Consider the following 12761-nt stretch of genomic DNA (forward strand, 5'->3'; position numbering starts at 1 on the left):
GAAACAACTTAAATGTTCATTGACAAATGAACGGATAAAGAAGATGTGGTACATATATACAATGGAATATTACTCCCCATCAAAAAGAATAGAATAATGCCATTTGCAGCAACATGGATGGACCTAGAGATTATCGTACTAAGCAAAGTAAGAAAAAGATAAATACCATATGATATCACTTATATGTGAAATCTAGACTACGACACAAATCAACATATCTATGAAACAAAAAGAGACTCACAGATATAGAGAACAGACTTGTGGTTGCCAAGGGGTGGGGGGGGTAGGGGAGGGAAGGATTGGGAGTTTGGGATTAGCAGAGGCAAACTATTATATATAGGATGGATAAGCAACAATGTCCTATAGTATAGCACAGGGAACTATATTCGGTATCTTGCGACAAACCATAATGGAAAAGAATATGAAAAAGAATATAGACATATACACATATATGTATAACTGAGTCACTTTGATGTACAGAAGAAATTAACACAATGTTGTAAATCAACTATACTTCAATAAAACTTAAAAAAAAATCAAATAGAATACTGGATAGGAAGAGGCACTTTCGTATTTGTTTTTTTGTCCAACCAGTTTATATGAAGAGTCTTTGTAGTATCCAGACACCATCTCTTCTGTTCAAGAATCTCCTCTTCAACTTTATTGTCAAATGCACTGTTCCTCACTAATATCATAAACATTTGTAAAAATGTAGCAATATTCTTATTGCTCATACTGCCATGGCTCTTTAGAATCTCATTTATATTGAAAGAATACAGATATTCTTGAAAATTCTGTAATATCATTTATTTAATGCTGGTTTCACCATTACTCATGAGGATGCACCATCCATGGTGCCATTCATGAATACTGGCTTCCAATGATTCTCTTAGAGGTGGTTACTGTGTTTCACTGGTGATGACCACAATGCAAGCCTTATCCAGAGTGTGTAGTGATGGATCATTTGTTTTCTGTTCCGATTAAAGTTACCATTTATAATGTTATAGCATTATAACTATAATGCTATATAGAACAGTATATCTTCCAACCACATCATTTATTTAATTCTGTAGGCCACAATCCCTCACAATCAATCCATTCAAAGCATGTGATCTCTTTCCATATTGACCATATCCCTACATCCACATACCTCCATCCACTGAGGGATAGACAGTGGGCCCATGGGAGAGAAGGTAATAGTGATCCCATCTTCACAAAGAGTGTATGTCCCTTGTGTAGCATGGCTTAAGATTGACTTAGAAGAGCACAACATCACCATATCAATTGAAATAAGACAGGACATGAGCAAAAGCCTCCAGTGGCTTTGCAGAGCAACGATCTCAAAGCCCTCAGATGAGAGACATGGCCACCCCCAGAGCCCTGCATGACATATGGTATGGAACCTGAAAAGGAGATGGGGTGACTGCCCTGGGTGCCAGTGGTGCAGGCACACAGGGTAAAGAATGCCTGCCACCACTACCCCACAGCTAAGTGCTGTAGCCTGAAAGCATCACTGGTTGAAACTTGGATGGGCAACAGATGACACAGGGATCCCTGCATGCAGCTCAAGTCCAGAAATCAGCAGTGGGTTGCTAGTCACCCAAAGACCTGAACTTATCACAGTTAAGAAAGTGGAGAATCAGGAAGCTTCCATTGAAACTACTGAAGTCACTAGAATGTAAGCTCTATCAAGGAAGTGATTTGGTCCGTTTGTTTACTGATGTGTTCTCAGCATCTAGATTAGTACCTGGCACATTAGTAGGAACTCAATAGTATTTGTTGAATGGATGAAAAATACACAGTCATAGCTGCAGGTTAAGGACCAGGAAACTGGGATCAGGAGTTGCTGCCATCACTGCACAATTGGCTAGACAGTGGGATGTGGATTCTGGTCTCTGCAGTCACCATAACTTCCTCTTAAAAACAACTGGAAGCTGGTGCTTAGATATTGGAAAGCTGAGTCCAGTCAGTGCTACAACTGCAACTACCTCACAATATCCACAAACTAGAGACTCAACACTGTCATCCTCAAACCATGTTTGCAAATAGTCAAAGCAGTAGCAAGAATTACCTGTGCCTCATTTCTCCTTTCAAATCTCACACTAGTATATCTAATTAGTGAATTTTAATTTGCATCCAAGGTTTACCTGCAAGAGAGGTTTGGGTAATGTGTTTTCTTTAGTTCTCTGCAGTCAGGACCCTCACTAGAATGAGGTAGGTAGAGAAGATGGAAACCATTTGTCAATATCAAGTTCAAAAGAAGAGTGCCTGGGGACTCAGTCCTGAAACACACTGTATTAATTTTATACTGCTACAATAACAAATTACCTCAAACTTAGAGACTTACAACGACACACGTTTACTAACTCATACTTCCTATGGGTCAGGAGTCCAGGCGTGGCTAAATAGGGCCACAGGCTGCAATCTGGGTGTCAGCTGGGCCGTGTTCTCATTAGAGGCTCACCTGGGGAAAGGTCTTTCGTGTTTCCTAAACTTGTTGGCAGAATTTATTTCTGTGAGCTCATGGTGACTTGCTTTCTGAAGGTCAGAAGGAAAGAGAATCTCTGACCTTCTAAGGGCCTCCATCTGATTAAACCAGGCCCCAGTCAGGATAATCTCCCTTTTAGACAACTCAAAATCAACTGATTTGGGACCTTAATTATGTCTACAAAGTGTTACCACTGTTGCATATTTTACTGGCTAAAAACTAGACACAGGTTCCACCCACACCCAAGGGGAGTGTGTTATATAAGGCGTGACTTACTGTGGGGGTCATCTTAGAGTGTGTCTACTATATACTCCATGATTTAAAGGTCAGAAAAAGAAGGATAAGCAAGGCAAACCAAGAAGAATGGCAAGTGAGAAGAGGAAAGAGGGGGAAAAAGGAGATTGTTGGAGTATGGAAATCAAGTGAAGAAATTGTTTCAACTGTGTTATATGCTGTCCAGAGGCTGAGAAAGATGAGGAGATGAGGATGAACAAATGACTATCTGATTTGGTAATGTGACCTTGGCAAAGATTTCAGTGATTGAATGTAAGCCTGATTAGAAGCCAATTCAAAAAGGAAAGGGAGATAAAGATGTGGAGACACTGAGCACAGACAATTCTTTTAAGGAATTTTTCTGTAAAGGGAAGCAGAAGAATGAGGTGGTAGTTGGAGGAGATATGAAGTCAAGGAGAGGATTTTTTTGGAAAGTGTTGTTTGTTCATTAATGAGAATGACTCAATAGAGAGAAAAAAATTTGAACATTTAGGAAAGCAGGGAGGGAACCATGGGAGTAGGAGGGATTGGAATCCAGTGCACCAGTGAAGGGGATGGTAGGCAGGAGGCTGAGCCGCTCATCCATTGCAACAGAAGGAAAAGAGGGTATAAAGGGACAGATGAAGGAAGCAGGAGGATTTGATGGTGAGAGTTTCTGCTGCTGCTTACATTTGTCTGCAAGGAATGGTCGATGAAATAGGAGGAAGGTGATGGAGTTTTGAGGAATGAAATAGCCCTGGGAAAGTCAACTAAATTGACCAGGAATATGCAGAAGAATCGTCAGTCAGCAGTAAGGGACAACTTAAGGTCTGATGTCAGCATGATCATTTTTTTTCTTGAGGGATATTTAGATTCTTTTTTTTTTTTTAAGTTTTAATAAGAGTTACTTTAATTTTCCACCAATTATTCCACTTTCTCCTAATATTTTTTTTAACATCTTTATTGGGGTATAATTGCTTTACAATGGTGTGTTAGTTTCTGCTTTATAACAAAGTGAATCAGTTATACATATACATATGTTCCCATATCTCTTCCCTCTTGCGTCTCCCTCCCTCCCACCCTCCCTATCCCACCCCTCCAGGCTGTCACAAAGCACCGAGCCAATATCCCTGTGCCATGCGGCTGCTTCCCACTAGCTATCTACCTTACTACGTTTGTTAGTGTGTATATGTCCATGACTCTCTCTCGCCCCGTCACAGCTCACCCCTCCCCCTCCCCATAACCTCAAGTCCGTTCTCTAGGAAGTCTGCGTCTTTATTCCTGCCTTACCCCTAGGTTCTTCATGAATGCTCAACATCATTAATCATTAGAGAAATGCAAATCAAAACTACAATGAGATATCGTCTCACACCAGTCAGAATGGCCATCATCAAAAAATCTAGAAACAATAAATGCTGGAGAGGGTGTGGAGAAAAGGGAACCCTCTTGCACTGCTGGTGGGAATGTGAATTGGTTCAGCCACTATGGAGAACAGTATGGAGGTTCCTTAAAAAACTACAAACAGAACTACCATATGACCCAGCAATCCCACTACTGGGCATATACCCTGAGAAAACCGAAATTCAAAAAGAGTCATGTACCAAAATGTTCATTGCAGCTCTATTTACAATAGCCCGGAGATGGAAACAACCTAAGTGCCCATCATCGGATGAATGGATAAAGAAGATGTGGCACATATATACAATGGAATATTACTCAGCCATAAAAAGAAACGAAATTGAGCTATTTGTAATGAGGTGGATAGAACTAGAGTCTGTCATACACAGTGAAGTAAGTCAGAAAGAAAAAGACAAATACCGTATGCTAACACATATATATGGAATTTAAGAAAAAAAAATGTCATGAAGAACCTAGGGGTAAGGCAGGAATAAAGACGCAGACTTCCTGTTTAGATTCTTAAGGGCAGGAACAGAGCAGGTAGGGACAGGACTATTCACAGAGTTGGGATTTTTTTTTTAGGATAATATAATGGAAGCAATAAAGGGTCAAAAGAGGTAAGAGCAGATTTAAAGGAGTAATTATAATGCAGGACCATGGAATCTAAGTTAGGTAAGGAGGGAATGAGGGCCTGGGGGATGGAAATAAACAGTGAAAGGCAGTAGGGTCAGATGAACAAAGTGCCTGGTGGAGTAGAAGAGTTTTTTGAGCTTCGGGCATGAGCTGGATGTAGAAGTAAAATGCTTGACACTGAGATAATTGAGGGGATGCAGTTATTATAAATGACGAGAACTAAGGATAACAGTGGGGGTTGGTGGCTGAAGTGGCAGAAGAAAAGATCACTGGAAGCAAAGGGATTGAGGAATAGAGAGGCCGTGAGATTGGATGGACCAGCCATGTAGATATTGAAATCACCAAGAATAATGACAGGAGACTGGAGGAGAGAAACACAGTAAACCTGGTGTTGAAATCTCCAAGGAATGTGTGGGAATGACAGGGAAGACAGGAGGAGACACAGCAAGAAGGTCTGGAGGTGCGGTCTGACAGCATGAGCTTCAAAGCAGCTGATGTGGGAGGGCAAGAAAGAGACAGTGGCTTGGAAGTGGCCACGAGGAGTGAGACAAGCACCTGGATTACCTTCTGACCCAGTGGTGCATGATAGGTGAGAGAGAACTGGCCACCACTCATGAGGGCTGCAGGGAATTCAGTGTCCTCAGGCGGAAGCCAGGTTTCTCTCAGAACTAGAAAGTGAAGACACTGTTCAGAGAAGAGTGTGGTTACAGGGGATTTTTCTGATGACAAACCAGTATGGGGATAAGGATTTGAGTGATGAAATTTGACCTGGGAAGCACAGATATCTTGAGGTCACTGAGCTAAACATCTAAGACAAGATGGGGTTCCCTGGTGGCTGCTTCAGTAGAGGGAATAATTAATTCTAATTATTCTTAGAACTTGACTCAGGCAATTCTTAGGTGAGAACAGGAATTAAATCCATTGGAATTCAACTGATCCAATAATGCTGTTCATCCTTTTTCCTTAGTAACTTGTGTTGGTCTTCTTTCCAATCCTTACTGATTCTGTCCTGCCTTAGTTTCTCATCAGTTCTGATCAAGTCCAAACTCCTTAGCATGGGAAGGGCCCTCAAAGAGCTGCCCTGTCCTGCCCATCAGCCTCAAGGGCCCCAACTCCACCACAAGCTCTTGCTGTGCCCTTTGTCTCAGGGTTCCATCTCTTTTTCACTTGATTATCTTGCACTCATTCTTTTAAGCTATAATTCAAATCTTTGGAAGAATATACAAGAAATTGGTAGTCCTGATTGTTCTGAGAAGAAAATCGGGCCTGGAGAGAGGAGCATAAACGGAAACTTTTCAGAGCATGCCCTCTTATACATTTTGAATTTTATATTATATGGATGTATTGCCACATCTTTAAAAGTAATGAAAAGTTAAAAATTTTTAAAGCATCAAATGGACCAAAAACAGAGATACATTTCAGTGTTTCATCCTCCATGAAGTCTTCACTAACTTGATGCTTCCATCCACTGAGGCATCATCATGCCTTCCACATTACTCTATTACAGCATTTATCAGTCTACATTGTACTTATCTGTAAACAAGTTAACAGTCTTAATGTTCTCATAGCCTGGAAGCACCGTGAGGGAAGGGACTTACTTTGTCTCATTCACCTTTGAATCTAGTACATGGTAGGTGCTCAGTAAAGGCTTGTTGAATTAATGAATGAAAAAAAATCTCTGCACAGAAGGGAAAGAAAAGATAGGTTAGCAATTCCGCTTCTTTTACAGATGAAGAAAATGAGGCCCAGAGAGGTGATTTATTAAGGATTGGTAGCAGAATAAAATGAGAATCCAAGCTTTCTAGAGTCCAAGTTTGGCATTAGAATAAGTTATAAAACTTTCATGTTGGGACAGCAGATGTGATGTGGATTATACTTACTTATTTTGACCTGAGTCTCTGGATTTTCAAGAAATTTCTGATTTCCAGAAAGCTGCCCAGTTAACCTCCAAAGGATAATTTCACATATCAGATCATGGGTCCTAAATTTGGGTTTGGAAAACATGTATTCTAAGGACCTAATAGACTAGGCTTATATTGCAGAGAAATCACAGGAAAATCTTGTGGCACATTTGTTTATCTTAAAAGCTGTGTTTTGTTTTATTGTTTTCCTGAAACACACGCAGTGCGGCGGACATAGCTACACACAGTAGCTCTCTGTAGAGATGCTAGAATAGCACAGGGAAAAGTGCCTGGGTCAACTCAAAGTGATGTATTCAGTTCTCATTTGTTAGCATTTGCTGAATATCCAGGGCAGTGACCAAGGGCGTTTTATTTTACACAGCAGCCATGTTTTTAATGTGTAAGGTGGTAGCGTTAACGATTACTTGAGCCAGATTTTAAGTACCCTGGGGAGGTCTGCTGTGGGCTTCAAGATCAGTGGTCTTCAAATTTTTGCTCACATAACTCCCTAAAAGAATTCTGAAAAACTTGCATCCTTCCTATATTTTTATGTTGCCACCTATAATTTTTCAACATAAGTTTGCAAAGAGTATCATTTCCAGGGTATTACATGCAATTCATGATATTTTAAAATAAAGCTGTTAGCTCACTTTTTAAAAGTTACCCGAAGGAATCTAAATCCCACGGTACTTTTTTACCCAACATTATTAATTTTTTTTTTTTTTTTTTTTTTTTTTTTTTTTTTTTCTTTTGCGGTACGCAGGACTCTCACTGTTGTGGCCTCTCCCGTTGTGGAGCACAGGCTCCGGACGCTCAGGTTCAGCGGCCATGGCTCATGGGCCCAGCCGCTCTGCGGAATGTGGGATCCTCCCGGACCAGGGCACGAGCCCATGTCCCCTGCATTGGCAGGCAGACTCTCAACCACTGCACCAGCAGGGAAGCCCAACATTATTAATTTTAATTATATGTAACCTACCTCTTCTTTAACAGCCAGAAAATTTACATTGTTCCTTCTTCTTGAACTCATATTTTCATTTCCGTTTCATTTCCATATTTCCATTTCTCCCACAGAATGCTATCTTATTGCATATTTTCATGCTTGAAAACTTTGTATTGATCATTACATCATTCTTTTCAACTACATACTTACCTAATTTTACTTTCCGGTAACTCTAAGGTCCTAGGAGTTATGTCTCTGGATGGAGTTATTACTAAAATTATTAGTAGTACACTATTGATCAGTGGCTATATTACAAATTGACAACCACTTTTAAACATAAAAATAAGATTTTATTGAAAATGCATCTGTTAACAAAATGGAGGGGACTTTTTCTTTTCCAGTCGATTTGCGGATGAATATTATAGAGTGAGATTGAGTTCCACCCCAACTCTATTCATGCATTTGACAAGGTTCTTACAAATGCTGAAGCATTTTGTTCACAAAATAAGTAGATGGGAATGTAAGGTTTTTGCTGTAGTCGTGTTACTCAACTCCTTTAACTCCTTTCAATTATATGCCAAAAACCATGTGATAACCTCTCATTTAAACTCTTTTTTCTTCCCATTGTTTGTCAAATGACCCTTTATTGAATTATGTTCCTTTGCAGTTCTTAACTAGCTGGGCATTCCACCGCACCACTGTTGTTGTCATTCATCTATGATGTCATGAGGATGACGGCAATCCACATCAGAGACCACAGACCTGGCAGTCCCCAGGATCTATTAATGGTTCCAGAGTATTCTCTAGCTAAAGATTGGTGTCTCATCTGCTGGGCAATGTTGACGATCTCATCAAAAGTGATGTTCCACTGTGCTTAATGTTTCTCTGCTTCTTTCTGTCTTTTGGTTGTTCCTTGAAGGCTTCGATGATCAGGACTGAGCCACAAGGTACCACCTCAGTCTGGGCCTGTGTATTCTGAATGGTCAGTTTCACTGTAGTCCTCAGACCCTTCCAATCCCCAGTTGCCTTTGAAATGTTATCACCAACCGTTTTTGGAGACAGACCTAGGCGGCCAATCTTGGGGGCCAGGGGAGATGTGGCACAGACTTCCCCACTGGTGCACTTCAGGTATACAAATTTGATCTCCTTGGGCTCAAACTTAGGCAACATGGTGAGGTGGCTGGTGTCAGATAAACCCGGATTTCAGAGGACCAAAGAAAATTGCACCTTGGCCTCCTTCAAGCCGAATCTGAAGGAAAGCCATTTAAAAATTTTTTAGGGCGCTAGCAGGTGACACTTTTGTTCCCCAGTCATCATAGTCATTCCCTTTCTCAACACTAACACCGGCTTCTAATTTTCCATGTTTTGTGTGGGTTGAATGCACCATGCTATGATGTGGAACTTTGTGAGAGGAATGACACTCTTTTTTTAAGTGGAAAAATGGCGATTGTAAAAAAGGGATGGAAAAGAGGCTGCAAGCATGGTCTCAGGCAGATAAGTTTTAGGAAAGTGTAGAAATGAAAGTTGAGAATGTGGAATTGATCCCCTTAAAGCTATCCATGCTGTGTAGCACTACAGAGTCTTCATGTACATGGGCAGAACGTGGTTATCCCAGTCTGAAGATTTCTGTTCACTAATCGGCAGGCATTTGAACAAAAATGATTGGAGAGCAAGAAAGATTAAGGCAGTCCTAAATAGACTGGGAATGACATGGTGGTTAAGAGAAGAACTCTGTAAACCCTAACTCTGAAATTTACTAGCTGGGTATTTTTGGGCAAAATAACCTCTGCCTTCTTAATTCCTAGTCTAGAAAGAAAAGCAATAATGATACCTACCTCATAGCGTTGTTGTGAGGATTAAATGAATTAATATGTAAAGCACTTAGAACACTGGTGGACAAATAATAATCACTCAATAAATCATTAACATTAATACTAGGAAATGATTACATATGACTAAAAATGTTATATATGACCAACTCCTAAATAAGTTAACATTCCATATATACTTTGCTGTTAGCAAAGCTAACCCATTTAATTTGTAAATTAAATGAAAAATATAAGTACCCACAGCAAGAATGGGGCAGAGCCAAGATCCTTTCCCAGTTTGCATGCTTAATGATCAAGCTATGCTGCCTCTTGAAAAAAAAAAAAGCAAAAAGCAAAAAGCAACAAAAATAAATGGAACAGAAGGTGTAGGAGTTGTAGTTATTCTTTCTAGGTCAAAGGGTAGCCTATGTTAGGCAAAATTTATAATATGCTTACTTTGGAGAGGCAAGAAAAATGTTTGATGTGTTCTTTCCTCATCTTCTATAATCACAGAAAGTGCCATGATTTCCATTTAAGACATTCCCTCCCCCTACACGTAAACTAATTACTAAATATATCAACCACTTTTGGTGCTTAGAGGTTCAGGGGTTTTGCCTTGCTACTGTCTGGGGCTTCAGGCAGATCATGTTCAACAGTCCTATCTTTGTTAAATGAAAATTAGAGGTTATCTTCAATATTATTTTATTTCTCCAGTATTTCTAATTGTCCCTACCCCTACCCCATTCTAAATTTGAGTTTTACGTTTGATAGCATATACCATAAGTTGTGAAAAACACAACAAAGAGCTTGAAAACCCTCATTTGAATAACATCGACTTTAGGAACAGCTGCTAAGATAAAATAAATCCAAGAAAGCCCAGCAACCAGGACGCGATTGCTTTTCTTTTTAAAGGGACAGGCAGACTCACACACGACTGTTAAGTCTTAAGCAGTTACTTTAAATCAATGCCGTATTTTAATTGATATCTAAGTTTTTCAACTCTGAACTTTTATGTGGGTGTTTTACCCAGTATATAGAGGATTGTATTCCACTGTATTTCAAGTTGAACAATTATTTGATGACATCACTGATAGAGGTTTACAAAGCAGGAAATAAAATCCACCAGAAATCAAGCCTTCAGATTTCTTCTTCCCTGAGAATGCAGAAAGAGAAACTTTGCCTAGTGAAATAGAAATAATGAAATCACATGGAAATTTATCACTAAGATAAAATTGAATTGCCAGTTGCAGAATAAAAAGATAAGAACTGTTTTGTTGATTGCAACACCTCAGCCATCTCTACTGAGATTCATATTACAGAAAACTCTTCATTAAAATAGTTACCCAAAAGTCTGGGTTTTAAACAAGGAAAGGTGAAACTCTTTTAAGAAAATCCAACATATTAAAATATAATCTTATAGAATGAACAAATAATGAGATTATTTGTTCTACGAAGGCGTCATTCATCATGCAAATAGATTTATCATAATTTTAAACATCTAGTTTCACTAGTACATTCAGATTATGACTTGATTTCTTTTTTTTTTTTTGCGGTACGTGGGCCTCTCACTGCTGTGGCCTCTCCCGCCACGGAGCACAGGCCCCGGACACGCAGGCTCAGCGGCCACGGCTCACCGGCCCAGCCGCTCCGCGGCATGTGGGATCCTCCCGGACCGGGGCACGAACCCGTGTCCCCTGCATTGGCAGGCGGACTCTCAACCACTGTGCCACCAGGGAAGCCCTATGACTTGATTTCTAAATGCATTATTTACACATGACTTTTGCTGGAATATACCTATAACATAACCTATATATAGGTTACCTATATACTTATAATATATAGAGCAGGGAAACATATACCTATAATATACCTATAACATAAAGCAAGTACTAGCCAGAAAACATAGTGCTGTGGTCTGAAATTTTCAAAAAAGCAAATCATTTTGTGCAAAGTTATATTTATCAATGTGTTTTAATTTTTCTGGCCTAGTTAAATTAGTAAAGAAAGAAAATATAATTTAGAAAAATGTTAATATCTAAGATACATATTTATAATTCAAAGCATAGACACAGTCCCGCATTTTCCCTGCTTCTCATTTAATTATTCCATTCAGTCCTCTGTAAATAACTCCCATACTTCATTTTTCACTGACTTTTTTGCTCACTTGACTGTTTCCACATGTGGCACTTGAGTATATTTGTGCCAATAAAATGAAATATCACACCATCAGCTCACTTCATGAAAGTTCTTTTTTCAATGTATTATCAGGATGCTTTTGGCTGCAATTATCAAACAACCTAACTAGAAGTCACTTAGACCATGAAGCATCTATTGTTTACTAAACAGAATGCCCAGAGGAGGAAAGGTGGGTTTGGGAGTTCAGTGATGTCAGCATGGACCCAGGTGGCCCAGCCAGTATTTCAGCCCAGGCAGTCAGACTCAAGTGTCAATGGATTCTTCTGTGTTTCTGGGAAACTCTGAGTTCCTGTTATGAGCAGCGGTCTAAAACCTCTCAATGTCTCACACAGTAATCATTCAATAAATATTCATTAAACTGTTAAGGAAATTTTCAAATAAGAGCAGGGAAACTAAGATTATGTGAAATAAAAGGGTGCTTTGGTGCAGAATTATATCACAGCTCTTCAAGTTAATGCTGGATCTTTGTGCTCTGTAGTTTTTACATAGATTTCAGTATAACTAAAAAAACATTTTGAGTCATTTATAGTCCCCCTACTTCCTTGGAGGGTCTTTTGCTGTCCGCTCAATGCTTGGGGTTTAAATCTGCCAGCTTAGAAGAGTAGACTGAACCAAATTGTTCCGTATGAGAAAGGTTTAGAGGCCACTGTAGTCAGCAAGGTAAGCTTTGTGCAGCGTTTCTGTGTGTGTGCATGTGTGTATGTTTGCATGAATGTTCATTGCATTTCCTAAAGGAGGTATGCTTCTCTTTTGGAAATACAGGGTTTGAGAACTACTCTGGTTGGTACCTCATCACTTTTCTGTGATAGCACCTTATTAACTGTTGGAGTGACTTATGCATAATCAAGTTTTATATGAAATATTTTTAAATCAATAAATCAATTTTGGGACAAATGGAGAGTTGGAAACCGAAGAGTTAGCTTGGTAAAAGTCATCAGGTTCAGAAAAAACAAAAACAAAACCCCCAAAACAATCAACCAAACAAACAAAAAACACTTTCTAAAGAAATCGTAGAGCAAAACATTCAGCAGACCAGACAAAATCTAAAGCACTAAGAGCGAACCACCCAGAAGATGATCAAGCATTTTGGCCGCTGTTCTGTGTGTTTGTGTATGGTGGTGGGGCATGGGAGGTGGGGTAGGGCA

At 39.6% G+C, this 12761-nt stretch overlaps 1 pseudogene; it reads right to left on the reverse strand.

Annotated features, from left to right (window-relative positions):
* Positions 1-8282: 8282 nt before the first annotated feature.
* Positions 8283-8797, reverse strand: LOC132516103 (large ribosomal subunit protein uL11-like; annotated as a pseudogene).
* Between the last annotated feature and the right edge of the window lie 3964 nt (positions 8798-12761).

The sequence above is a fragment of the Lagenorhynchus albirostris genome, chromosome 2, assembly GCF_949774975.1.
Source record: "Lagenorhynchus albirostris chromosome 2, mLagAlb1.1, whole genome shotgun sequence".
In the NCBI taxonomy this organism is placed as follows: Eukaryota; Metazoa; Chordata; class Mammalia; order Artiodactyla; family Delphinidae; genus Lagenorhynchus; species Lagenorhynchus albirostris.